The sequence below is a fragment of the Stegodyphus dumicola genome, chromosome 1 (genome assembly GCF_044657685.1).
Source record: "Stegodyphus dumicola isolate Sdum_Otavi_A_Nest chromosome 1, ASM4465768v1".
In the NCBI taxonomy this organism is placed as follows: Eukaryota; Metazoa; Arthropoda; class Arachnida; order Araneae; family Eresidae; genus Stegodyphus; species Stegodyphus dumicola.
In genome coordinates, this window is record NC_140768.1 from 276,703,637 (window position 1) to 276,731,144 (window position 27,508).

Below are 27,508 nucleotides of genomic sequence, written 5' to 3' on the forward strand. Positions count from 1 at the left end.
ATTGGACGAGATAAATGAAACAAGATGTTGTTCACATCAGGACAAGTCGAAGCGTCAGTCACGGAAGACTTTTAGAGTCGCTTCACTAGGTTTCTTTCTCGAGCCAAAAATTTCTTGGTTAACTCTGTATCTCTCTTTTAAATTGCCTTCTGTAGTGGCTGCTTTTATTAATATTATTGATAATTGTCCTTTTGACAGCGTCAATACTGTTTTCTCCTTTCATTTCAGCTGCTTTCTTCCTCTTCTCAGCTGTATTTGTTTCGATGTACTTTCTTCATTTCAGCAGAATTCGCTGTTGCATTCTTCCTCATCTTATTTGCTTTAACTGTGTTGTTCATTGAGACGGAATTTTCGATTTCCTTGGTTATCTGCATTCAACGAAATTCAGAACTCTGACAACAGTTATTACAAGCTACGTTCACATCTCTTTAAATAATCGCTCCAGATGAGCAGGCAGAAACTGAGCTATTTACAGATAGTTGTTTTGCTATGTATTGTTAATTTTTATCGCAAATTGTCACTATTTTATAAGGTATTTTTCTCACTTTCCTAGCGTGCCTTCGTGGTGTAGTGGTTCTGTACACTGGGCCGATATTCCAGAGGTCCGCTGTTCGATTCTCGGCGAAGGCACTGCTAATTTTACATCTCTTATGCTTCCAAAAATCCTAATGTCTCTACAGTGGTGCCCGAACTAAAAAGGTTGTGGATGAGAATTCTCCACACCAAGGATTTGGCGATTGGGTCTCCTAAAAAAACCCCAGTCGCACTTTAAAAAGGGGAGTTTATAAGATATTTCTCCCACTTTCGTAACTTGTCTTCGTGATGTAGTGGTTCTGCATACTGTGCCGGTATTCCAGAGGTCCGCGGTTTGATTCCCGGCGAAGGCTTAGTAATTTTGCATCTCTTCTACTTCCAAAAATCCTAATGTCTTTACAATTTCTCTCTTTAATCGGAGAGATTATTCAAAGAGGCATTAACGAAGCCGTAGCTCGTAGCAGTACTTTGCTACAGAATCGTCTCTGACTGTTACTTATCTTCTCCCTAATTAATGTATTGTTTATACCAATCTTAAGTTCAGGGACGACAGAAACTCGCCCTCAACAGTGAGTAATTTACCTAGTTCAGTCAACTCTTGATTAAGAAAAGGAAGACTAAGAGTTTCTGATTATCCAAGCTCTGTCTAAAAAAGGGAAAAAAAAAAAAAAAAAAAAGAAATGTTTGCAGCTGAAAGACGAACACTATCATACACACTCAGCATAAAACAAAAGTGCCTACGAAAAACGCAAAAAGTGAAAGTAAAATGCGTGGGATAGCAACAATTATAGCAGATGATGTCTGCCCCCCCCAAAAGCTCTTATTTACTTTCTTTCGCACTAAAATCAGAGACATGATTTAAGTTTTTTTTAATTATATATATATATTACATCATTTTAATGACAATTTTAGCTTAATTTTTTTCATTTCTATTGATGTTTATTTTTCCGTTCTTTGCAGTGTGTTCTTTTTGTTTTGAATAATGATTTAATTTCTTAACCAAAAGAACTTATTCTTTAAATTAACACCTGAAATTGCAGGTAAATTATAAATAGTATTTTTCTGTTAATCATAACTTAGGTTATTCCTCTTTCCCATGTTTTTTTGTAATTACCCTCGGATTAAACATGATTTCGAGTTAACCGTAAGCGTCGTCTCCGGCACTGCGTTGATTTTTTTTTTTTTTTTTTTTTTTTTTTTTTAATTGGGAGTTTACTGTAGTAGTGTTTAACTATGCGAGGCATACGTATTTCAACGGGGAGCTTTTGCTTTCTTTGCCTTTATCAATTAACCAACAAACCAGTTAACCTGAGCTTTTAATTCAACACCTACATCTAGCTCAATTTTCGCTTTTATGTGTAAATACTTTGATTTTATACAGTGACAAACACTCTTTTAAAAATCATTCTCTCTTTCGTATTTAAACTCATTTAGATAAAACTTCGAAAGCAAATGCCCGAAAAGGATTCAAGACTTCTCTTCATTTGCGAATGCATCTTCTCTCTGAATATCCAGTAAATCACAGAGCAGCCGGCACAATTTGGAGAATGTCCCCAGACTTCTTTTGGGAGGTAAACTAAACAATGGAAGGCGCACACCGGGCCTGTCCCTTTTCAATGCGATTTGCCCTCTCAAAAGCTCCAGAAAAGTTAGAGGGGGAAGAAACAGAGAATTGGAAAGGGGGGATCGGCCCATTTGTGAAAGGGCCGTACGATGTTACGTCCTCTAAAAATGCCAGCTGTTTAGAGCTCATTCATTGTCGCAAGCTGGAAAGATGTTTTGAATTCGCTGCTCTGAACCCGTTAGGAAGCTCTTTAAAATTATTTCCTTTATTATTTTTTTATCATTTAAAAAAAAAAAAAAAAAAAAAAAAAAAAAAAAAAAAAAGAATGTCCGCCCGAAAAGGAAATGAAATACAATTATATCACCAGTATGGAAGTAGAATATTATTTGCATTTTTGAATATAAATTTATTAATATTAACATTATAAAATAAAGAATTTATTCCGTTGCAGAATTATCCGGATTTAGAGAAGAGAATCTAGTCAATGATACTCACTACACCTCTTCAGAGAGAGGTTGTATAATAAGCTTTAATGTTCGATCCGGTTCGCGATATTCTCGTTCATATATAATCAAATATTCGAATATCTATGCTATTAAAATCTGCGCTCCTCTATTTGTTTGTTTGAGGCATCATCTCCCCTGGAGCGGCGGAGAGTTGAATTTCAAGAGAGATGCCCCCAGATTCCAAAAAGTTCGTGTGAAGCCATTTCGACCATTCTCATCTTCGTAGGACTTTAATCAGCCGAGATATTAATTTAAAACTTTGAAAACACTAATTTTCGCTCTCATTTTTCCGAGTGGCAACAGTATCAGGAGTCATTGGAGAGAAAAATGCTTTATTTTGAAAAGTGTTGCCACTGCTTGCTTTTAAATCATAGAGTTAATAAAAAATTCAGAAGTTTTACAAATTATGAAATAAAAATAGCACTGCCAAGTATTAAATATGTTGTTATTGTATAAGGTTATAATTTTCAATTTGAAGAAAACACGCGATTGCATGTGACGTCAAGATATGTCGAAAATTTTTCTTTAATGTCAGTATTTTAAATAAATAGCTGCTGTTGGCAACTTTTTTTATAGAATATTTGGCACAGTATGTTATTGCCACGTTAATTCTTTTATTGATATTGAGAAAAAGCTGTTATATTGCATTAAATTTAAATCATGACATCATATGTATACGTATTAACCTGAAGTATCAAAAGCTTTTGTTTTCTGATTTGGCAACAACAAAATGATTATTTACGAATGGGTTGTTGCTTGGAAAGAATGAACTGGTCTCATTCCCATTGAAATATTTTTATGCATATTTTTTTAGTTATACACAGAATTTATAAATTTTGCTTTGGCTGCAGCCCGCTTATGTGGTGGGCTTGCCTGCTAGTAGAAGTATTAAAATATAAACGAAACGACACGTAGGTACAACTAATGGTGTTAGGAGTTCTTATATTAATTACAATACAGCTACAAATTTTTGTTAAATTTATTAATTTGAACGTATTATTAAAGTAAATGTATTTTAAATCATAACAGTCAGATATGTTGTAAATTAAATATAATTTTACTTACATCAGTTCGATAACTCATCTCCCAATTAGCCAGGCAAAGCTGAACATGACTACTAACTCAAAATCGCAGTTAATCGGTGAACATTTTAATGGAAAATTAAAACTGTTTTATGTTTATGGTATGTGATAGAAGTCTTTATCATTTCATAATAAGTAAATTAACTTTTTTTAAGATAGAATCTGATTAATCCGCAGCAGAATTAATCCATCACCGGTTAATTAAGAGTTGCTTGTACATGATAAATTACCTGTATTCTAAATTCTATCAGTTGCATTCTAAATTCTATCAGTTGCATTCTAAATTCTATCAGTTGCATTAAAAAATCAAAAAATAACTTTAGTTGTCACGATCAGCTCTTACTGCTTTTAAATCACTTTGTTGATCATCATTTCGGATAAATTAAATTTAAAAGATTACTTTGTTGAATGGCCACACTCGGTTGGTAGGCAGTAACAGTCACCTAGGTAACAAGAGTAAAATAAGGCAATGTAACGAATGTGACAGTCCAAAAATTTTCAAAAAGTTCCGATTGACACTTCTCTAGCTTCAGCATAAAGATTTACATTATTCAAAAAATTATTATTAACGCAAAGGGGTGGTATCCCGGAGGGGCTAATAGTCTTAAAACGGCATTTTGTGGAGTTCCACTATCAACAACGAATCATTTTTTAAATCATTACCACCAAATATTATCTCCCCGTATTATATTTTAAGCAATTAAATAATGAAGAATAATGAAGAATCTGCGTGAATGTATGTATGTTTCTAGCACTCTGAAAAAACGATGGTACCTAGAGCCATCACATTTTGAACGACGTTACTCTGCACCCGTTCATGGGAACCTGGACACTCGAATTTTGAATTCCGAATTAGTTTTATTATCTATCTCCTATTTGTAAAACTTCCGAATTTTTGATTAACAAACTCAATGATTTCAAAGGGAACAATGACAACACTGTACGGAAAGGAACATTTTTATCTCCAGCAAGCGAAACTATCAGTCGGAAATTCTAAAGATAAGCTGTTTTTAAATATTTTTAGTCCAAAGGAACATTAGCCCAAATGCTCTGGAAACGTGTATCTGTATGTAAATAAAAAATATCGCCCCTTTGGGCGCAACATATTTTTTTAACTGTTTTCACTAGTTATTGCTTTTAAATCTCTCATTTTGTGAAACATTGATTAAATCTAAAAGATAAATTGGAGACTTAACACATTGCGGAATGGCAACACGCTGAGATATAGAGCTGCGGGATTCAGCATGAGAGATAAATTAAAAAATTTTTATGCCTCGGGCAGTAGCAACACTTGCCAAACCGCGCAGATAACTGCATGGGAGCTTAATATAATGGAACTTAAAATATCGACGGTAACAGTCCAAAAATTTTGACATTAATCTAAAGATATTTTTATTCTCAAAGTATGTAAATAAATCAACAACAAATTTATTTTTACGTGACCTTGAGAAAGAAAGGCAAGCAACCCGGATAACTGAAGTTTCAGATATACGGAATCTGGATAACTGGATTCTTCCTGTAGTTTTAACCTCAGAACAGGAGCTCATACGGTGTTCTTTCATCCTATTCGGATGCACGCGGGGAATAACAGGAAAGAACACGAAGCACATGTATCTGTCCCCGATTTGTAGAGTTTGAACATCGAGTATCCTCATTAGGTACACACAGGAAACGCTCCTTATTTTCTCAGTAGTCTTCCCCCCCTCATATCTTTTTCGGCTCCGGGAGGTTAATCTACCCGGAATATTTGAAGTACTGGAGCTACATTCAAGCTAGGATAAAGCACGAGCGCTACAAATAACAGAGCTCCTGGAAAAGGAAGGAACTTCTGAATTTGTATAAAAAATGAGTAATCAGTTGAATTCAATAAAGATATTTTAGATTTTTGACGTTAGAAAACACCTTTGGAGGATTTTTCCAAAATTGTTGCGTTACTTTTCTATACCATGCACTCACTCATCTGTGCATTACGGGAAACGCGCGTTCTTTAATTTGTCGTCCACGGGCTTCGCAAATAGCCAAATCTCAAAGTGTTGCCATTCGACAAAATATAAGGTCTTTAATTTATCTTTCAAATGTAGTCAGTCTTTAACTGCTAAATAATTTACTTTGTATGATTTTAAAGCAGTAAGCGCGTTATTATTAAATAATTTTAGTCTTTATATAATTTTAAATAAGATAGCCAAATGATATATTTTAAAATGCAGTTAATTTTCAATGTGTACTTTTAATATGTAATTTTTAATGTTTTAATGACTTTAGCTTACTGCAATTAATAAAAAAAGATATATTTCTGACTCCATATATTAATACTTCGTATAATCGTAAGGTTTTTATTGCTCAAAAAATTTTAAAACATAAAATTGTCTTAATACATCATTTAACACGTTTGTAGGCTTTTGAATGTATGTTTTAAAGTATTGTTATTTAGCGTGATAACATAGATATACTACATTGCTAAGTAGGTAAAGAATTCTGAAATAGTTGTTAAGCGATTATTATCGCTGTAGCAAGATAAAAGAATATTTAAATAAAAGGCAAGTGTCCTTTTAATGTGCTTTGGATCAAGCTTTATCATGCAGTTAAGTGGTTTACTGGCCTTTATATTTCTAACAATCTTGACGCCTGAGTCTCAAAAAGAGTGGGGGGGGGAGCAAAAATTCTTTCTTTATAAAAATGCTTTTAATTTTTTCCCTTAAAATATTTTTTCCCCTCAATTTAATACCAATTTCTTTGATTTTTACAGCATGAACTCTGCATAAATTCTAAAAGGAAGTACGTTTAATAAATTCTTTTAACCCTAGTATTTAGTTTTATATCTGAAAGAAAATATATTGTTTTAGGTTTTTCAAACTGAATTAATATGTTATAAAAAAACTGGGGATTTACATATTTCATAAAAATAATTTCTCACGCTTTTATTTAGATGTTAAAAAAACTATTTTCTGAATCTTTTCTCCTCGCCCATTTATATGATGCTTTATATTTTTTAATTTTTGAATATTTTGAATATTTTAAAAAAAGTTTTAAGGCAAAATTCTTCTTTTAAATGTTAGACTATTAGTTTCGAAATCTGCTTTAATTCATGAGTCCCTTTACGAATTTTTTCCTCCTTTTTTTCTCAGTGCCCATTGCAAGTTTATTCAAAACTGATATATTAGATGTTTACTGAAATGTAATATGTTGGAACTGTCAGAAAACGTTTTCAGATGTTTATTACACTTACGTTTTAATTAAAACTCGTAATGGAACAGAATGATAGTGATTAAAGTCTTCTTAAAACACCTGAAGTAAATACCGTATTTAATCGTATAATATTCGCTCTAATTTTGCCAATTTTACATTGTAAAAGTCTAGATGTGACTATTACGGAGAAATCTATTACACAATATTGTATATTTTTGACGATATTTCCTGCTTCGAAACGGGTGTGCAACTATTACGCGAGTAAATACGGTAGTAGGGAATCTGACAATGCCAGCAGAGATTCTTACCATGACATGCGCCATATTGAAGCACATGTTACTTGCGCCTTTTGATCTTGTTTTTAGAATATTAGAATGATATTCTTAGGTTCATTCCCTTAGAATAGAAAAATCAACCTACGTGAAACTTAGACTAGCATATGTAAAGGATAAGTTTCCACAATTTAGTAATAATACTTGCAAAAATGCTAGCTGTAATATTTGAATAATCAAGTGAATGTTCAAAGGTTTGTTTCAAAACTGCTTAAACATCCAAATTTTTCAAGTGTGTTTTTATTACCCACTCGGTTCCCAGTAAGCTCTTCCTGTTCTTCGGCCCCCTTAAACTTCTCAACGTCCACCAACGGGCCCTCCACTAAGCAGCTGGAAAACTAAGTATCAGAACGTTATCTGAAGTTATTGCAGTTTCTCCCTGCCCTCAATGTACACTTTTTTATTTTTTTTTCATGGTTGGGCATATGGCTTTCGGTTGGGTGCTTAACCCAAGTCATCCTCACTAGCAGTCCTCCGACTGAGCGTGCAGTTTCCATCCTATTCAAGTTTCTTATATAGCGGACTAACTAACTAGTACTGATATTAGCAAGTTGTCACTAGTTAGTTTTTTGCCAGTTAACTACATAAACAAAAGCTCGCAGTCACGGATAAAACCAATTATCATTAATTAAAACTTCAGTATGTAGGTTGCAAACCAAACTAAAGGCAGAAGTACTCATACCGGTTTAATAACAAAGTATTATAAGGTATTTTCTCCCATCTTCTTCGCATGGCTTCGTAGCGTGGTGGTCTGCACTCTGGGCGCGTACTCCAGAGGTCCGCGGTTCGATTCCCGCCGAAGGCGTTGCATTTTTTCATTTCTCCTGCTCAAAAAAAAAAAAAAAAAAAAAAAAAAAAAAAAAAAAAAAACCCACTCTACAGTCTAACACAACTTCTTAATTTTCTTGATTATTAGTTTTAACTAGTTTAATTTAATAACAGCAAAGCAAGCGATAGCTGTCTGCATGAGGAAGAAATGCCTTTTAAAGGACTTTCTAAGGAAAATCGACACGTATTCAATTTACTCACGTTGAAAATTGAAAAAAACTTCGCAGCTTACCCATTCGCTGGAAACGAGCCCAGGATGTACACCTGTATTCAACGGTCTTTTCTACTCAACCTCTAGTGGGCCTTCGATTTAGAAAATTGCATAGAATTGAATTTACTAGCTGTGTATGACATTCTAGGTACGGCATCTAACTGCTCTTTGACCAATATATTGTTCCGAATTTTGTATTTAGATAGCTAGTTTTAGTAGAATTATAATTAAAATTGTTGTATTTTCCCGTGAAAGGCAGCGGGAGACAAATTTTGAGAGAAAGCTATGTCGGAAAAGTAAAAATATAGGAGCACATCCATTCAACATTGAATAAATGTAATTGACCACTATGTTAGCTTTAACCGTAATTCCATCCTCTTATTGGTTTCCAGAAATCTCGAGAAGCAGAAAATGTTAGAACTATCTCTCGCGGCCGGTTGAAAACTATTTAAAGCCGCAGAGAGACATCTCAGCTCAGTTGTTGTTGCGTGAACTGAGACATCTGAAGCAATTTACATTGCGTTGTATATTAACGCTTTTAGTAGTTTGAAGTACAACTACATACTATACTGCATATTGTGAACACTTGTCCGAATATCCCTAAGTAAAATTCCAAGCGCTCTGATATATTTCTTTTGATAAGGATAAATTTTAATAACCTTTTATCGGACTTGTGCATTCAGTCTATTACGAACCTCGTACACACTCAACAATATGTTACGAAATATAATTATGAGCGGGGCGTTAGCCCGGAAGGGCTGTTAATCACGAAAAGGCATTTTCCGTCGAATCACTAAAAGCGTTAAAACATTTTTCAAATTGTTGTCTTGTATTACTTTTAAAGAAATTAAATAAAGAAGAGTCTGCATGAATGTATGTTTGTTTCTCGCGCTATGAAAAAAACAATGATACCTGGATCCATCAAATTTTGAATAACGTAATCGTCGACCCGAATATGGGCTCCTAGAACCCGACTTTTGAATTTCGAATTTGTTTTACTATCTACTTCATGCTTTGCAAAACTTTAAAGAATTTTTAATTAAAAAACTGATTTCAAAATGAGTAGTAGTAACACTTGCAGGGAATAAAACATGTTTATATCCAGCGACCGAGACTGTCTTTCGGAAATTCTAAAGCTATGCTGTTTTTAAATATTTTTAGCCCAAACGCTTTCGAAACGTGTATGTATGTGAAAATGGAAAAAAACGCCCCTTTGGGCGTAATTAAAATCTGAAAGCTTTCAGACTTTTCTTTTATTTAATTTTTCTTTTAATTTTCTTAAAGAAAAATATTCTACTATTATATTTCTGTTTTAAAATCATAGTTATGTAATAAATTCACCTTCGAAACTATCATAAATTATTGATTTTTTTTTAAATCTTAAATTAAATACAACGACCGCTTGATCTGCACAGTCGTAAACATCATGCAGGTGAGATTATGAAATCGCTTACTTTGCGGAGACATTAGGTATTTTTAAAAAAGCCGGAGAGATGAAAAGTTAGCAAACGCCTTCACCGGGAATCGAACCATGGACCTCTGGAATACCGCCCAGCGTGCAGAACCACTACACCACGAAGGCACGCTAGGAAAGTGGAAAAATACCTTATATACTCCCCTTTTTAAAGGGCGACTGTGGTTTTTAGGGAACCCAATCGCCAAATCCTGGGTGGGAAGAATCCTCATCCAACACCTTTTTAGTTCGGGCGCCACTGTAGAGACATTAGGTATTTTTAGAAAAGCCGGAGAAATGAAAAATTCGGAAACGCCTTCGCGGGAATCGAACCATGGATTTCTGGAATACCAGCCCAGCGTGCAGAACCACTACACCACGAAGGCATGCTAGGAAAATGGGAGAAATACCTTATAATTTAACTAAATTAGATTTACTCTCATGTCATTATCTAAAAATGTAAGCATCAAAAACATAATTTTTTTTAATGTCTAAACGGCCCATTTCCTAGTTCATCTATTATATTTTGCATATTAAGAAACTTTTTTTTTTTTTTTTTAACTCTTGGCCGTTGCCGGAAAATGACAGGAAACAGAAATCAGTTCATGCGGAGAGGGAGGAATGTGGTATTAAACTTACGTTCAACCCTTAGATTTGTCATTTCGTTCCATATGCAAATTTAATGCTAGAGTAGAACAAAGCTTACGAAGGAAAGAATGCATACTCATAATTAGTATAATCTAGGTCTCGATGAAACATTTTAGCTTGCTTGAAAGCATTTGGAAAGAAATGTTTGCGTATTTGTATGATTTAAACTATTTGGTTACACGGCAAAAACTTCGTGGACAGAAATTTCGGAGAGAAAATCGTGCGTGGGAGAAACATCGCAGCACGAAGCGTCGTGGTAGAAAAGAAAACGAGAGGAAAACATCACTACATGAAAAACAGCTGTAGAAAATAAAGAAGTGACAAAATTTCGCGCTTTTTTTCGCGCTTTTAAAACATCGTGATAGAAAAATAAAATGCATTCCAAATGCCTTATAACATCGTAGAAATGCATCTTTGAAATGCAAAATCAAACGTAATATATGCTCATTTTCGTAATGGGTAAATAATCTGTGAGCGTTAGAAGAATGAAGAATAATTTTACATATAATATTTCAGATTTTTGAACCAAATGAATGATTTTAACTCAAGAATTAAGAAGAAAAGCATTCAAAATCTAAAAGTTATTAGAAATTTCAATTATATATAGCAGCAATTAATAGAATTTTAAATTTAATTATTGAAAATCAATATTTAACTAATTCTTTTTCACAAAAACATATTCTTAATTATTTGTTTTATGCATGAAAAACGTCGCAAGAAATCTGACGTAACAGCTTCCAAGTGCAATTACCAGAAAGAGTTACGATAATTCATATACAGGGTGATTCTAAATTGTTTTTTACAATTAAGACGGGTGATTGTTCTTATCCAGATGAGCAATAATTACCATAGAACATAGGGTCGCATTGAATAATAGAATTCTAACCTGAACTTACAACAGCGTTGGGAGAGCGAATGAGCGAGATCAAAAGTTGCAGAATCAGTTTAGTGAAAAACTCACAGAGAGTGCATGAAACGGATAAATTCGAAAATTTGACTTTCGAGTGTTAATTCGAGCTCAGACTTTGATGGCAAACACTCAAATGCACATCTTTGGTTGCCTAGGTCCCAAACTCTCAAACGACTGCAATTAATTATCTAAATTGTTAATTATCTAAATTGTTAGAGGGAAATTATCTGTTAGGGGGGAAAACTGCTACCTTGATACTTAATATCATATTAAGTATCAAGGTAGCAGTTTTTTCTCCCTTCGCATCTTCTATCCTGCCCTCCTGGACTTACTGTGCTGCCCTCATTCTACTTGAAGCGCCTTTCTATACGACACGAAGTTCTGATAGCCGGAACGCATATAAGCATTCTATACCGCCCCACGCCCATAGGAAAATACCTCCTCGTGATCGGATATGGCTTCAGTAGATAGAAAATGGGGGTTCTGCGACACGCGGTGTGGGGTGTGGGCGTGGCCAATGACATCACAGAGGGCGGGGCCAAAGGCAACGTCATCACACTAGAGGGGCGTGGTCTCGAGTTGAGGTGAGTTGTTATTAGACTGCTGGTTGAGTTGTAGACCTCCTGCTTTTCATTTAAAGTTAGTTTTTTTAAAAATTGGCAACAGGAAATATTTTCTGCATCTTAATTTTGATGAAATGGCGATGCTGCCCTCTCTTGACGAAAAAGTGAATTATATGTTTTAGAAATATATTTTTAAGTCTGGTGTTAAATTATTCAATGCGCGACTCTGAAAACAATGTAAAAGAAACAAATATAAAAAAGACTTTCCTTTAATGATAGTTTATCATGTCATGAAAATGAAACTACAAGATAATTTGTTTTTATTACTCAATTTTATTCTGATACTTTTTTCCTTTCTAGTTTTCCATGAAACTTTAACTTATTTCTTAGGTTTTCTGTTCATAATAACATATTCATTTACTGTCATATTTTTTTAATACTTAACGTTTCTAATTTGTAATATTTTATTTAATTTCCACGTACTATTTTTTTCATACCTTTCATAAATTTCAGCATACCCTGATTTTTAACTTATATGTTATATTTCACAAACGTTCCCCCACATGCTGTTTATTTGTTACACTACTTAATTTTAGATGCAATTTAACACTTTTTTTAACGTTATAATGTTCAATATATTCTGAATTTTAACTTCATTTACTTTTTTTAAACCACTCTAGTATTCTATACACACTTTAACTTAGTGGTTTGAAATTCTATTTAAAAAGAAACGTTTATTTTTCGTGATCTTAGTTCTTTTACTAAATTTTCTGAAAAATTTCTAATTTCTTTCACATGTTCAACAATATCTTCCTTATATTACCGAATATTTTTTTAAAATCTTAAGTCTATAACTGTTAATTGCTTTTCTTACGTTCATGATTTCCCTTCTGTGTTTATATTTCTTAATTCTAGTTTAACTTATTTATTATAATGTTTTTATTTCTGTCTCATCACTCGTAATTCCAACATTTTATCCCTTTTTATTCATTTTAACGATATGGATTGTTTTCATTTACTCCATATTCAAATATTTCCTTACAATTTTTATAATACTTGTTTTATTCCTCGATCATAATAGATCATCTACAGGTTTTACTCAGAAATTTCCATTCACAACTTTACAGTTTAATACCATTTATATCTAAATGTATTTCTTTTTCATATAGTTTTATGGTCTTAAAAGTTTCTAACATCATATTTAGTTTTAAATCCCGATTACCTTTAAGTGTGTTGATAATTTTCATTTCTAATTTTACAACCACGTTCAGTGTTTCATCCACACATACCAAAATATTTCTTACATTTTCTGATATTTAGTCTATGTCATATTTCAGTACTTCAAATGAATTTACACTGCTCACACTATTATTTTTTCATATTTTAGAGACACTAACTATACTAATTTTACTATTTTTCCTGCACTAATTGCATCTATGTCAGCACTCATGATAAACTAGCAATTGTTTTGCATCACATGCATAAAGAAATTCTTAAAACCAACTTTTTCAATATCGTACTCAAATTACTGTTTTCCAGATAGGAATTACCAGTATTCTTTGGTTTTACTCTGTTACATCTTTTTAAATTTTAACATCTTACTTTTAATTCTAACATACATCTTTTAAACAGTTTTTTCTTTTAATGATAGCCTTACCTTATTTGTTCAAATTAATTCTTTCATTCACCTTCTTTACTACATTTCAGTACCTTCATAATTCACTATGCAAACGCAATGTCTTTCACTGACATTCTGTTTAATAATACCACAAGTTTCCTTAATTGACAAAAAGCGAATTATTTCTCATTTCAAAATAGAACTACTATATTTTTGCACAAACATTTCCTTTATCCATTCAAGCCACCCCTTAACCTGTAACTGACGTAGCGATAGGAAAGGAGATTCTTATCATATGCTCTTTCGACATTTGAGGTTTCTAGAACTTCTTTGACAGGTATATCAATACCATCAGAAAATATACTTAACACTTTTACCCAGTTTAAAGGCAACATACTGTTATAAGAATGGTTTTAGTTAAATTTATAACACAAATAAACGCATTTTGTGCTAAATAGGCATAAACATTTAGATTCAGAATATTTCTTTTTAATCCGATGTAAGACTTGAATTTCATTCATGATACGGATTGTCTCTTGATTTTCTTTTTGTTTACCTTACACTAATAGAAAATTTTTATTTTACAAGTTCAGCTTTTAATGAAATAGAAATAAAAACTACGATACACCTGCTGTTTTTAAGAAAAGGAACTTTGATATATTTCTGGAAATGTAAATGCTTTTAGAGTTTTCTTTCAATAATGTTGATTTTCATTACTTTACTAACTTCAATAATTCTCTTATTAGCTAATATGAATGAAAGAAGATTGTCAAAAATGTGACACAGTATAATTCTTACGAACATATGTACCTTTACCAGCATACAGATATTACCGATTGAAATGAAGAAAGATACAGATATTTTACTCCAATCTACACTAAATTAAAAAAAAAAATATTTAAACTTTCATACATTCCAAAGAATAAACGAAAACTCAATAGATATTGTCATGTTTGTATATATGAGATAAAAGTTTTATGAATGGTATTTAAAGTAATGCTTAGAACTTCATAAAAGCAAACATTCACTATGTTAATACACATATCATGAGTTATTTACATTAATCAATGTAATATTAATCATTACATGTACTATATGCATATATATTTAAAGTTTAATTGTCTTACAATTGAATAATTAACTATTGAGAGAAAGAGGTTCATATCTTACACTATTTAATTCACATGGAACAAATTTTTCCATCAACCACATTGAACCAAGTTAAATTCGCCAAAGCTCTTTTATTTCTGCATTTTCACACTCACGACACATTTTAAATGTAACTGTTGATTACCATTTCAAACACCGATATCATAACTCAGTGTTAACTCAGTGTAACTACATCATAACTCATTTTTTCCCTACTAACTACAATTTTATATATTCAAGAAGTACATCTCAGACATGATCATTTTCTATGTTCTAGCAAATCTATTCAATTGCGAACATACTATTAAGACTTGCGATTTTAGAAGACTTGCATGTATTAACGATGTCAACGTTTCTTCGTTTTTATAAGATTCACATCAAATCATGTCGCATTCGAAAGTGGTGTAAGAGATCACTTTTTCTTTTAAACACTTGTAAACAATGGATGCAATTTATAAGAAGAGAAGTATCATGCTGTTTCAAAACATCATCATCAGCATATTTCTGTTTCTTTTGACACCGGCAAAATTAAAAAAAAAAAAAAAAAAAGGTTCGTGAGATTTTCTTCAAATTCTGTTTTACTTGAAAAAATGTCCGAACATTCAATACGATGTAAAGATTCATATTGTTTTAAATTCTTATGCTCACTAAATATTTTTTATCACGATTTACTCTTAAAAGTAACTTTATAAGTTTTCATATCCTTTTTACATGAAAAGAACTTGTGATTATTCACTACAAAATTCTAAGACGAGAAGCTTCGCGACTTTTCAAACTACAAACTTAAATTTCTTAGGACATACACTACATCTGATGTTTCTTTCATGAGATTTCAAATATCTCGTCAGATTACTCGTATTCAAGAAACCTTACAAATATATCAAATAAGTTCAGCGAATAATCGCTTCATAAACTCTTAAATTTTCAACACGAGTGAATCACTTGAAGCATATACTGCACTGTAAACATACAATACTTAAAAAAATTGTTATAAAAAATAAAAATACATTCATTTCACCAAGAAGCTTTTCTATTTAAATACATTTATTTATTTCCAAAGAACAAGTTTCTGTATTATACATAAAATAGACTTAGGATTTTCTTTCATTAGTTAATATCAAATTAACAACAATATCCATTTACTGAAATTTGATATACATGTTTGCTTTAAAATTAAAACTAAAATTTCAATATATTTCTATTAAAAAAAAAACATAAGGAAAAAAAAATACTCATAACATCAACCAAAGACAGAAATTTAAATAGAATAGCTGTACTTATATTAGTGCATTTTTATAATCTTCATAACATTTCGATTCAAAAAACCTATTACAAAATAAATGAAACATTTTTTTCTGCCTTAAAGAATCTCTTATATTTTTAAAATTAATACATAAAAATATATCTTCCCCAATATATTTAATTCTATCCTCAACACTTATTATAATGCAATCATGTCTTGTTTGTGAAGGATGATTTACAATACAACCTTCGCATTTAAATAGTTTTTTAATCACTGAATTTAATTCAGTTTTGATAGAGTTTATGAGTTCTTTAAAAAGTTCATCATCATCACTTACCATATCCGAACAATTGTTTTTACATTTGATTTGCAACGGTAAAATAATTTCAAAAATACTTTTATATAAAGTATTAGATACATCAGGAATAATTTCTTTCAATTTTTTTAAAATATCACAGTTTACTTTTAGGTATGTAGGTTTTAGTTTAAATTCTTAGGACTTTAAACTCTTTAGGTTTAGTTTAAATTGATTAAATTCATATATTTTTGAGGAAAATTCTTGCCATGTTGCAGGAGTTATAACAACACCGCGTGTAGTAGGGTATAATATTTTATTTTGTTCCACACATTCACGTAGATGAATGTTCATTCTGTTTTCAAACTGATTTATGGACACAAAATATCCCCAACCAAGAGTCCACTGTGCAATCAACTTCGAACTTTCTTTTTTCTGTTCTCGATTATTCGGCATGAAGATATTTTCAGGAACAGACTTCATATAGTGGGCAAACCAGTCATCCTCTGGAAGTTCATCCTCATTATCTTCCAAGCGTCGTTTTTTAATTTTCGAAATTTTTATGTTTCGGAATGTGATACTAATTCTAGGATCTTTAACGTCAGGTTGAGAGGGTATTCCGTGCATCCAAAATTGATTCGTTGGGGGTTTCATTACAAGGAGAGTTCCATGAGTTAAGTCCACGCTTCGAGATGTGAAATTTCGCCTGGTAAATACCATTTGACGTTTTGCACCTAAACTGATGATAGGTATATCACTTTCAGGTTCGAGACAAGTTTCATTGTCTTTATGCGTTGAAATTTTTGCCACTCCGTCAGGATAATAGTTCAATAAAGCAAAATTATATTTTTTGCCAGTTATCGTTTCAACATAATCTTTTACATTTAGAAGAGTTTGAGTCCATGGTTCTGCACAAATGCTTGTTCCAGAGAATTCGTAACTAAGTCCTTCATCACCAAAACCGAGTACTTTTCTTCGTGGAACATACTGAGTCCCATTAATTTCAAAACTAATATTTTTAAAATCATAATTTGATAGTTCATCTAGCAAAATATCAGCTTCATTTCGTGAATAAAATTCTTCGTATAATTCCACATTTAACTCTGTATCACATATATTCCTCATATTCGCTTCTGAATCTAACGACAATTCTGAATGATATAGAGTTAAATGTGGAATTATACGAAGAATTTTATTCACGAAATGAAGCTGATATTTTGCTAGATGAACTATCAAATTATGATTTTAAAAATATTAGTTTTGAAATTAATGGGACTCAGTATGTTCCACGAAGAAAAGTACTCGGTTTTGGTGATGAAGGACTTAGTTACGAATTCTCTGGAACAAGCATTTGTGCAGAACCATGGACTCAAACTCTTCTAAATGTAAAAGATTATGTTGAAACGATAACTGGCAAAAAATATAATTTTGCTTTATTGAACTATTATCCTGACGGAGTGGCAAAAATTTCAACGCATAAAGACAATGAAACTTGTCTCGAACCTGAAAGTGATATACCTATCATCAGTTTAGGTGCAAAACGTCAAATGGTATTTACCATTACGAAATTTCACATCTCGAAGCGTGGACTTAACTCATGGAACTCTCCTTGTAATGAAACCCCCAACGAATCAATTTTGGATGCACGGAATACCCTCTCAACCTGACGTTAAAGATCCTAGAATTAGTATCACATTCCGAAACATAAAAATTTCGAAAATTAAAAAACGATGCTTGGAAGATAATGAGGATGAACTTCCAGAGGATGACTGGTTTGCCCACTATATGAAGTCTGTTCCTGAAAATATCTTCATGCCGAATAATCGAGAACAGAAAAAAGAAAGTTCGAAGTTGATTGCACAGTGGACTCTTGGTTGGGGGATATTTTGTGTCCATAAATCAGTTTGAAAACAGAATGAACATTCATCTACGTGAATGTGTGGAACAAAATAAAATATTATACCCTACTACACGCGGTGTTGTTATAACTCCTGCAACATGGCAAGAATTTTCCTCAAAAATATATGAATTTAATCAATTTAAACTAAACCTAAAGAATTTAAAGTCCTAAGAATTTAAACTAAAACCTACATACCTAAAAGTAAACTGTGATATTTTAAAAAAATTGAAAGAAATTATTCCTGATGTATCTAATACTTTATATAAAAGTATTTTTGAAATTATTTTACCGTTGCAAATCAAATGTAAAAACAATTGTTCGGATATGGTAAGTGATGATGATGAACTTTTTAAAGAACTCATAAACTCTATCAAAACTGAATTAAATTCAGTGATTAAAAAACTATTTAAATGCGAAGGTTGTATTGTAAATCATCCTTCACAAACAAGACATGATTGCATTATAATAAGTGTTGAGGATAGAATTAAATATATTGGGGAAGATATATTTTTATGTATTAATTTTAAAAATATAAGAGATTCTTTAAGGCAGAAAAAAATGTTTCATTTATTTTGTAATAGGTTTTTTGAATCGAAATGTTGTGAAGATTATAAAAATGCACTAATATAAGTACAGCTATTCTATTTAAATTTCTGTCTTTGGTTGATGTTATGAGTATTTTTTTTTCCTTATGTTTTTTTTTTAATAGAAATATATTGAAATTTTAGTTTTAATTTTAAAGCAAACATGTATATCAAATTTCAGTAAATGGATATTGTTGTTAATTTGATATTAACTAATGAAAGAAAATCCTAAGTCTATTTTATGTATAATACAGAAACTTGTTCTTTGGAAATAAATAAATGTATTTAAATAGAAAAGCTTCTTGGTGAAATGAATGTATTTTTATTTTTTATAACAATTTTTTTAAGTATTGTATGTTTACAGTGCAGTATATGCTTCAAGTGATTCACTCGTGTTGAAAATTTAAGAGTTTATGAAGCGATTATTCGCTGAACTTATTTGATATATTTGTAAGGTTTCTTGAATACGAGTAATCTGACGAGATATTTGAAATCTCATGAAAGAAACATCAGATGTAGTGTATGTCCTAAGAAATTTAAGTTTGTAGTTTGAAAAGTCGCGAAGCTTCTCGTCTTAGAATTTTGTAGTGAATAATCACAAGTTCTTTTCATGTAAAAAGGATATGAAAACTTATAAAGTTACTTTTAAGAGTAAATCGTGATAAAAAATATTTAGTGAGCATAAGAATTTAAAACAATATGAATCTTTACATCGTATTGAATGTTCGGACATTTTTTCAAGTAAAACAGAATTTGAAGAAAATCTCACGAACCTTTTTTTTTTTTTTTTAATTTTGCCGGTGTCAAAAGAAACAGAAATATGCTGATGATGATGTTTTGAAACAGCATGATACTTCTCTTCTTATAAATTGCATCCATTGTTTACAAGTGTTTAAAAGAAAAAGTGATCTCTTACACCACTTTCGAATGCGACATGATTTGATGTGAATCTTATAAAAACGAAGAAACGTTGACATCGTTAATACATGCAAGTCTTCTAAAATCGCAAGTCTTAATAGTATGTTCGCAATTGAATAGATTTGCTAGAACATAGAAAATGATCATGTCTGAGATGTACTTCTTGAATATATAAAATTGTAGTTAGTAGGGAAAAAATGAGTTATGATGTAGTTACACTGAGTTAACACTGAGTTATGATATCGGTGTTTGAAATGGTAATCAACAGTTACATTTAAAATGTGTCGTGAGTGTGAAAATGCAGAAATAAAAGAGCTTTGGCGAATTTAACTTGGTTCAATGTGGTTGATGGAAAAATTTGTTCCATGTGAATTAAATAGTGTAAGATATGAACCTCTTTCTCTCAATAGTTAATTATTCAATTGTAAGACAATTAAACTTTAAATATATATGCATATAGTACATGTAATGATTAATATTACATTGATTAATGTAAATAACTCATGATATGTGTATTAACATAGTGAATGTTTGCTTTTATGAAGTTCTAAGCATTACTTTAAATACCATTCATAAAACTTTTATCTCATATATACAAACATGACAATATCTATTGAGTTTTCGTTTATTCTTTGGAATGTATGAAAGTTTAAATATTTTTTTTTTTAATTTAGTGTAGATTGGAGTAAAATATCTGTATCTTTCTTCATTTCAATCGGTAATATCTGTATGCTGGTAAAGGTACATATGTTCGTAAGAATTATACTGTGTCACATTTTTGACAATCTTCTTTCATTCATATTAGCTAATAAGAGAATTATTGAAGTTAGTAAAGTAATGAAAATCAACATTATTGAAAGAAAACTCTAAAAGCATTTACATTTCCAGAAATATATCAAAGTTCCTTTTCTTAAAAACAGCAGGTGTATCGTAGTTTTTATTTCTATTTCATTAAAAGCTGAACTTGTAAAATAAAAATTTTCTATTAGTGTAAGGTAAACAAAAAGAAAATCAAGAGACAATCCGTATCATGAATGAAATTCAAGTCTTACATCGGATTAAAAAGAAATATTCTGAATCTAAATGTTTATGCCTATTTAGCACAAAATGCGTTTATTTGTGTTATAAATTTAACTAAAACCATTCTTATAACAGTATGTTGCCTTTAAACTGGGTAAAAGTGTTAAGTATATTTTCTGATGGTATTGATATACCTGTCAAAGAAGTTCTAGAAACCTCAAATGTCGAAAGAGCATATGATAAGAATCTCCTTTCCTATCGCTACGTCAGTTACAGGTTAAGGGGTGGCTTGAATGGATAAAGGAAATGTTTGTGCAAAAATATAGTAGTTCTATTTTGAAATGAGAAATAATTCGCTTTTTGTCAATTAAGGAAACTTGTGGTATTATTAAACAGAATGTCAGTGAAAGACATTGCGTTTGCATAGTGAATTATGAAGGTACTGAAATGTAGTAAAGAAGGTGAATGAAAGAATTAATTTGAACAAATAAGGTAAGGCTATCATTAAAAGAAAAAACTGTTTAAAAGATGTATGTTAGAATTAAAAGTAAGATGTTAAAATTTAAAAAGATGTAACAGAGTAAAACCAAAGAATACTGGTAATTCCTATCTGGAAAACAGTAATTTGAGTACGATATTGAAAAAGTTGGTTTTAAGAATTTCTTTATGCATGTGATGCAAAACAATTGCTAGTTTATCATGAGTGCTGACATAGATGCAATTAGTGCAGGAAAAATAGTAAAATTAGTATAGTTAGTGTCTCTAAAATATGAAAAAATAATAGTGTGAGCAGTGTAAATTCATTTGAAGTACTGAAATATGACATAGACTAAATATCAGAAAATGTAAGAAATATTTTGGTATGTGTGGATGAAACACTGAACGTGGTTGTAAAATTAGAAATGAAAATTATCAACACACTTAAAGGTAATCGGGATTTAAAACTAAATATGATGTTAGAAACTTTTAAGACCATAAAACTATATGAAAAAGAAATACATTTAGATATAAATGGTATTAAACTGTAAAGTTGTGAATGGAAATTTCTGAGTAAAACCTGTAGATGATCTATTATGATCGAGGAATAAAACAAGTATTATAAAAATTGTAAGGAAATATTTGAATATGGAGTAAATGAAAACAATCCATATCGTTAAAATGAATAAAAAGGGATAAAATGTTGGAATTACGAGTGATGAGACAGAAATAAAAACATTATAATAAATAAGTTAAACTAGAATTAAGAAATATAAACACAGAAGGGAAATCATGAACGTAAGAAAAGCAATTAACAGTTATAGACTTAAGATTTTAAAAAAATATTCGGTAATATAAGGAAGATATTGTTGAACATGTGAAAGAAATTAGAAATTTTTCAGAAAATTTAGTAAAAGAACTAAGATCACGAAAAATAAACGTTTCTTTTTAAATAGAATTTCAAACCACTAAGTTAAAGTGTGTATAGAATACTAGAGTGGTTTAAAAAAAGTAAATGAAGTTAAAATTCAGAATATATTGAACATTATAACGTTAAAAAAAGTGTTAAATTGCATCTAAAATTAAGTAGTGTAACAAATAAACAGCATGTGGGGGAACGTTTGTGAAATATAACATATAAGTTAAAAATCAGGATATGCTGAAATTTATGAAAGGTATGAAAAAAATAGTACGTGGAAATTAAATAAAATATTACAAATTAGAAACGTTAAGTATTAAAAAAATATGACAGTAAATGAATATGTTATTATGAACAGAAAACCTAAGAAATAAGTTAAAGTTTCATGGAAAACTAGAAAGGAAAAAAGTATCAGAATAAAATTGAGTAATAAAAACAAATTATCTTGTAGTTTCATTTTCATGACATGATAAACTATCATTAAAGGAAAGTCTTTTTTATATTTGTTTCTTTTACATTGTTTTCAGAGTCGCGCATTGAATAATTTAACACCAGACTTAAAAATATATTTCTAAAACATATAATTCACTTTTTCGTCAAGAGAGGGCAGCATCGCCATTTCATCAAAATTAAGATGCAGAAAATATTTCCTGTTGCCAATTTTTAAAAAAACTAACTTTAAATGAAAAGCAGGAGGTCTACAACTCAACCAGCAGTCTAATAACAACTCACCTCAACTCGAGACCACGCCCCTCTAGTGTGATGACGTTGCCTTTGGCCCCGCCCTCTGTGATGTCATTGGCCACGCCTACACCCCACACCGCGTGTCGCAGAACCCCCATTTTCTATCTACTGGCTTCCGATGACATCATTTTCTCTGTGCTTAGGAACGTCTTGACTTTTCCTAGGCTCGAGGGTACAACTCCATACCCTTTGTTTACATTTTGATAGCAGTACAGAAAAGATTATTACGTGCGTTGCATTTTTGTTGCTATGATATTACACTTATGGCACTGTAGTGTGGGGAATTTAATATAAAAAATTTTGTGTTTTTCCCTAGAGGGAAAAAAGTATGATTTCTTCTTGTGTTAACTCCGTAAATATTAAGTGCAGAGATTTTTAATGAATGTATTAATTTAAAACCCTTCATCTTAAAAGCGTTGCGATTATTAATTCGTTATTTCATGTTCATTATATATCCATTCTCTGCAGATGCAATCTTCGAAAGCATGAGACAAGTCGCTTTTCGGAAACAGGAAAAACGACGTTGGAAGCTAACACAGTACGGAGTAAATTCACAAAATTTATTTTTATTCACAAAATTTATCACAAAATTTAATTTCAAAGTTAGACTAATATAAATTTGGAACAGAGAAACAGAGATACGTATTTTAGATTGAATAATATTATATTATGAATATTGCGCATTTTTTTAATGTGTAACATTTTTTGTACCTTTGCATAAAAATAGTGTTTGTCAGAAAAGGAAGTTTCTTTTCTTCTTATACACGTGTGTTAAATTCAGCAAAGATGCACTTTTTTCTTTCATTTAAGGCAATAGAATATTAGAAATGACATGGACATTAACATGGAAATAACATAACATTTGCAAAGGAAATATTTTCTGCAATGTGAAAGTAAGAAAATGTAGCAAAATTACAATAATAATAATAATAATATACTTGTAATAATAATAATAGTATATTTGCGCGATAAATGAACGCTTAAGTTTGCTCCTGATATTGACAGCATCTTTGAAAGATTTTGTAATTTTATAATTCCTTCAAAACGCTGCAGCTAATATTTTTCGTTTCAAAAACAAACGATAATTTTCACTCTTCCGTGTCATTCATCGAAAACAAAACCGCAAGAATCCCGTCTAAACGTCATTCCGCGAGAGAAAATTATGCCATCGGAAAGAATGTCCAATCACAAGTACGGATTTTTCCCTATGCGCGTGGCGTCGTACGGAATGCTTATATGCAGCGGGAACACAGCATGAAATTTTCATGCTCATCTCGGTATACAGCGGAAATTGAAGTTAGTTGATAATATTCAGCCCTTAATTAGATAATTAACTTGTTGAAATCGTTTGTGAGGTTGAGACCTTGCCAATTAAAGATGTACATTTAAGTGTTTGCCATCAAAATCTGAGCTCGAATTAACACACGAAAGCCAAATTTCGGTTTTATCCTTTTTGTGAACTCTTCACTAAACTGATTGCGAAACTTTTGGTCTCGTTCATTCGCTCTTCCAACCCTGTTGTAAGCTCAGGTTGGAATTCTAATATTCCTCTTTTTTGCCTCTCCGAGTGGAATGCGACTCTATGTTCTATGAATTATTGCTCATCTGGATGAATACTATCACCCGTCTTAATTTGTAAAAACAACTTAGAATCACCCTGTAGTTATTTTCTAAAAACATTTTTCAATAAAATACTTCCATAGAATAGCAATATAAAAGTATAAATTACATAATACTTCGCAAAATACTTACGAAAAAATTGCCTGAATGTGAAAGTTAATAAAATTAATTTTATTTTTGGAAAAATATGCGGTTAAAATTCCTGAAAAAAATTTTAAATTTAAAGAAAGCGATTTCATATCCATCTGCTTGATGTTTATGGCTATACATATCGGTGTGCATCATGTTGTGTTAAATTAAAGGTTTTTAATGATTATATTTCGTAATATGTATCAGTGTAAGAGAAATTTGATGCCGTATCTAGAATTTCATATGTAGCCAGAAAATTCATTTGCATGTAATACTTTAAATCATTATGCAAACAGCTATCACTTGCTTTGCTATTCTTGCTTGTTTTCTAAAATTAATAAAGCAGAAAACTTAAGTTCTCTTTCACTTTGGTTATTTAGTGGGTTTATTTCGGTTTATCTCTAAAGGTCTATAAAAGTATACTTTAAAGCAACGAGTCCTGCAACAAACTTATTTTATTTCAATTTTCCAATTTATGTTGCAAACACGAACCTGATTTCCTTCATATTCTCATGCTTAAATATTGGATAACCCATTCTGATATGTACTGCCAACACAACAATCAATACCTTAATTATTAGTGCCATGAAAATGGTAACGAAACCCCATTTTAATAACATGAAATAAAGCTAAGCGCAGTCTGTACTGGAAGTACATTCAGACTAATAACAGCGAAAGGAAATGACTTTGCAATCTGACAATTAATCAAATAATTTTGATATAAGTAACCTTAACACATTTCATCTCTCTTATTATTACTATTTTCTGTATTTTTCATTACCAACTATGCCGTTATAGAAGAAAACATAATTTCGCATTAAACTACACTACCTAAATATAGAGAATGTTGTTACCTCAGAAGATTTATAAAATTACATTTTAAAATATATTTATTCGGAGATTCTTATCGCCTCTAAAGGTCTATAAAATACATTTTAAAGCAACCAGACATGTAATAAATTGTAAATCATATTTCCAGTAAGCATAATATACTACTGGAACCAGAGATGGACCACACCAGAAAGACATTAGAATAACATTTGGAAGTTTTATTTTATACTTAGAGCAACTAGTATAAAGCAGTCTTACACTTCTTAATTTCAGATTGAGTCTTCAGACAATATTGTCTCCCTGCCTGGTTATATTTTTTTAAAGGTTTAATGAAGGGCCTTGAAAACCTTATGCACAGAATACCAATCTAAAAATTTTCAAGAAGCTGTAGAATTATTTTTAGCCCAAAGGGGCAATTTGGCCAAAAATTTCGTTTTGGCATTTTGCGTCGTCCACTATAAAACGGCGTTTCACATTTCAAATAGTTGCCACTAAATATAAGAGCCCTGTATTATATTTAAAGAAATTAAATAATAAAGAATCTGCATGAATGTATGTAATTTTCTCGCATTGTGAAAACACGACGGTACCTAGAGACTTCCAATTTTGAATAACGTGATCTCCCATTCGAATGCGGACATCTGGAAGCCAAATTTTGAATTTCGAATTTGATTTATTATCTATTCCATATTTCGTAAACTTTAACGAATTTTTGATTAACAAACTCAAATATTTCAAAACGAGCAATGACAACACTGTACGAAAAAAATAGCATTTTGTTCCTCAACGCGCGAGACTGTGTATCGGAAATTCTAAATATATGCTCTTTTTAAATATTTTCTGATATTGCTGTTGAATTGAGTTTTATGGTTAAGTGCGAAAAACATGATTTTTAATAAATAAAGGTAACACACAAAACGTTTAAAAAACGCTACTTTGGACTGAAACAGGGTACATGCAAACAGTACCTTCTCCGGAATTCGAACACTTGATCTCCCGATTGCCAGCCGGACGTATTTCCAACTACTCCATGAAGGCAACTGGTAAGATGGAATAAAATAGTTTACATACTTCCTCTCTTAAAGGGGACTGGGAGGAGAAGACCCAATCGCTAAATCCTGGTATTAACGTATTATCGTCCATCCCATTTTAGATCGTGTGCCACTTAAAGAGTCATTAGGTATTTCGAAGGAGAAGTGGTTAAAAATGTACAGAGCCCTCGCCAGGATTCGAATCCCGGACCTACCGATTGCCAACCGAACGTGCTTTCAATTACACCACGATGGCAGGCAGGAATAAAATACTTTGTAAAGTGGTTATTGTAAAGTGGCTTGTAGATCAAGAATCAGATTCCAGATTTCAGCAATTAAATTTCGAAATGAGGCTAAAAAAATCAAATACCATGTGTTTTTTTATAATTTTGGGTTATTAGTACAGTGAAGCACAATTTACAGTTTTCTCATTTATGCATCTTTCGCATTTATATGTATATATTTTGTCTTTCTCCCGATTAATTCCTACTCATGTTAACGGTAAAATATTTCACTTATATAACCATTAACTTGGTTGCATGTTGTTAGCTCATTTATCAATGCTTCTTTTCTCAGCTCAGTTTCACCAGAAATTATTTTTCTCTTTCGATAGTATCTGGAAGTTGTACATGGACATTAAAGGGAATGATGAAGGTGTGCAATATCTTCATCCTTCCCTGTGATGTTAAGAAGATGTGCAATTGAAATTTGCTAAGTGAATTTAAGGGCCTCATTGAGATGCTTTTCTGTACTATTTGATAAAACTATTTTAATTTTACTACCTTTCATGCTTTTCTTTAAACCTGCCTTACTGTTAAAATATCTGGGAAAGGTAATGAACTTTCATTAAAAGATAAACTGTATTAATACAGAATTAGTAAAAATGAGCTACTAAAAAACTGGGTATTGATTTTACAACACAGGAAAAAATTGTTTCTCATAATACTAAAACAGAAACCAACAGCAGCTCGCGGCAGATCAGTTTCAAAGAAGTTGCCCGTCTAAGGCCAAGTACCTCTAAGTTAAGGATGACTTTTCTGAAGATTTTCCATCACTGCTGTACATCAAATATTCTTGTGGATAAGTATGTACAATTATTAAGTGGAAAAAGGCAAACCAAATAGGCAAACCATCTAAAATGAAAGTTGCTTATTTTCCAGCTTCATATCTGTTTCAATTAAAATCGCACCACAGAATATCTTGTCATGACATA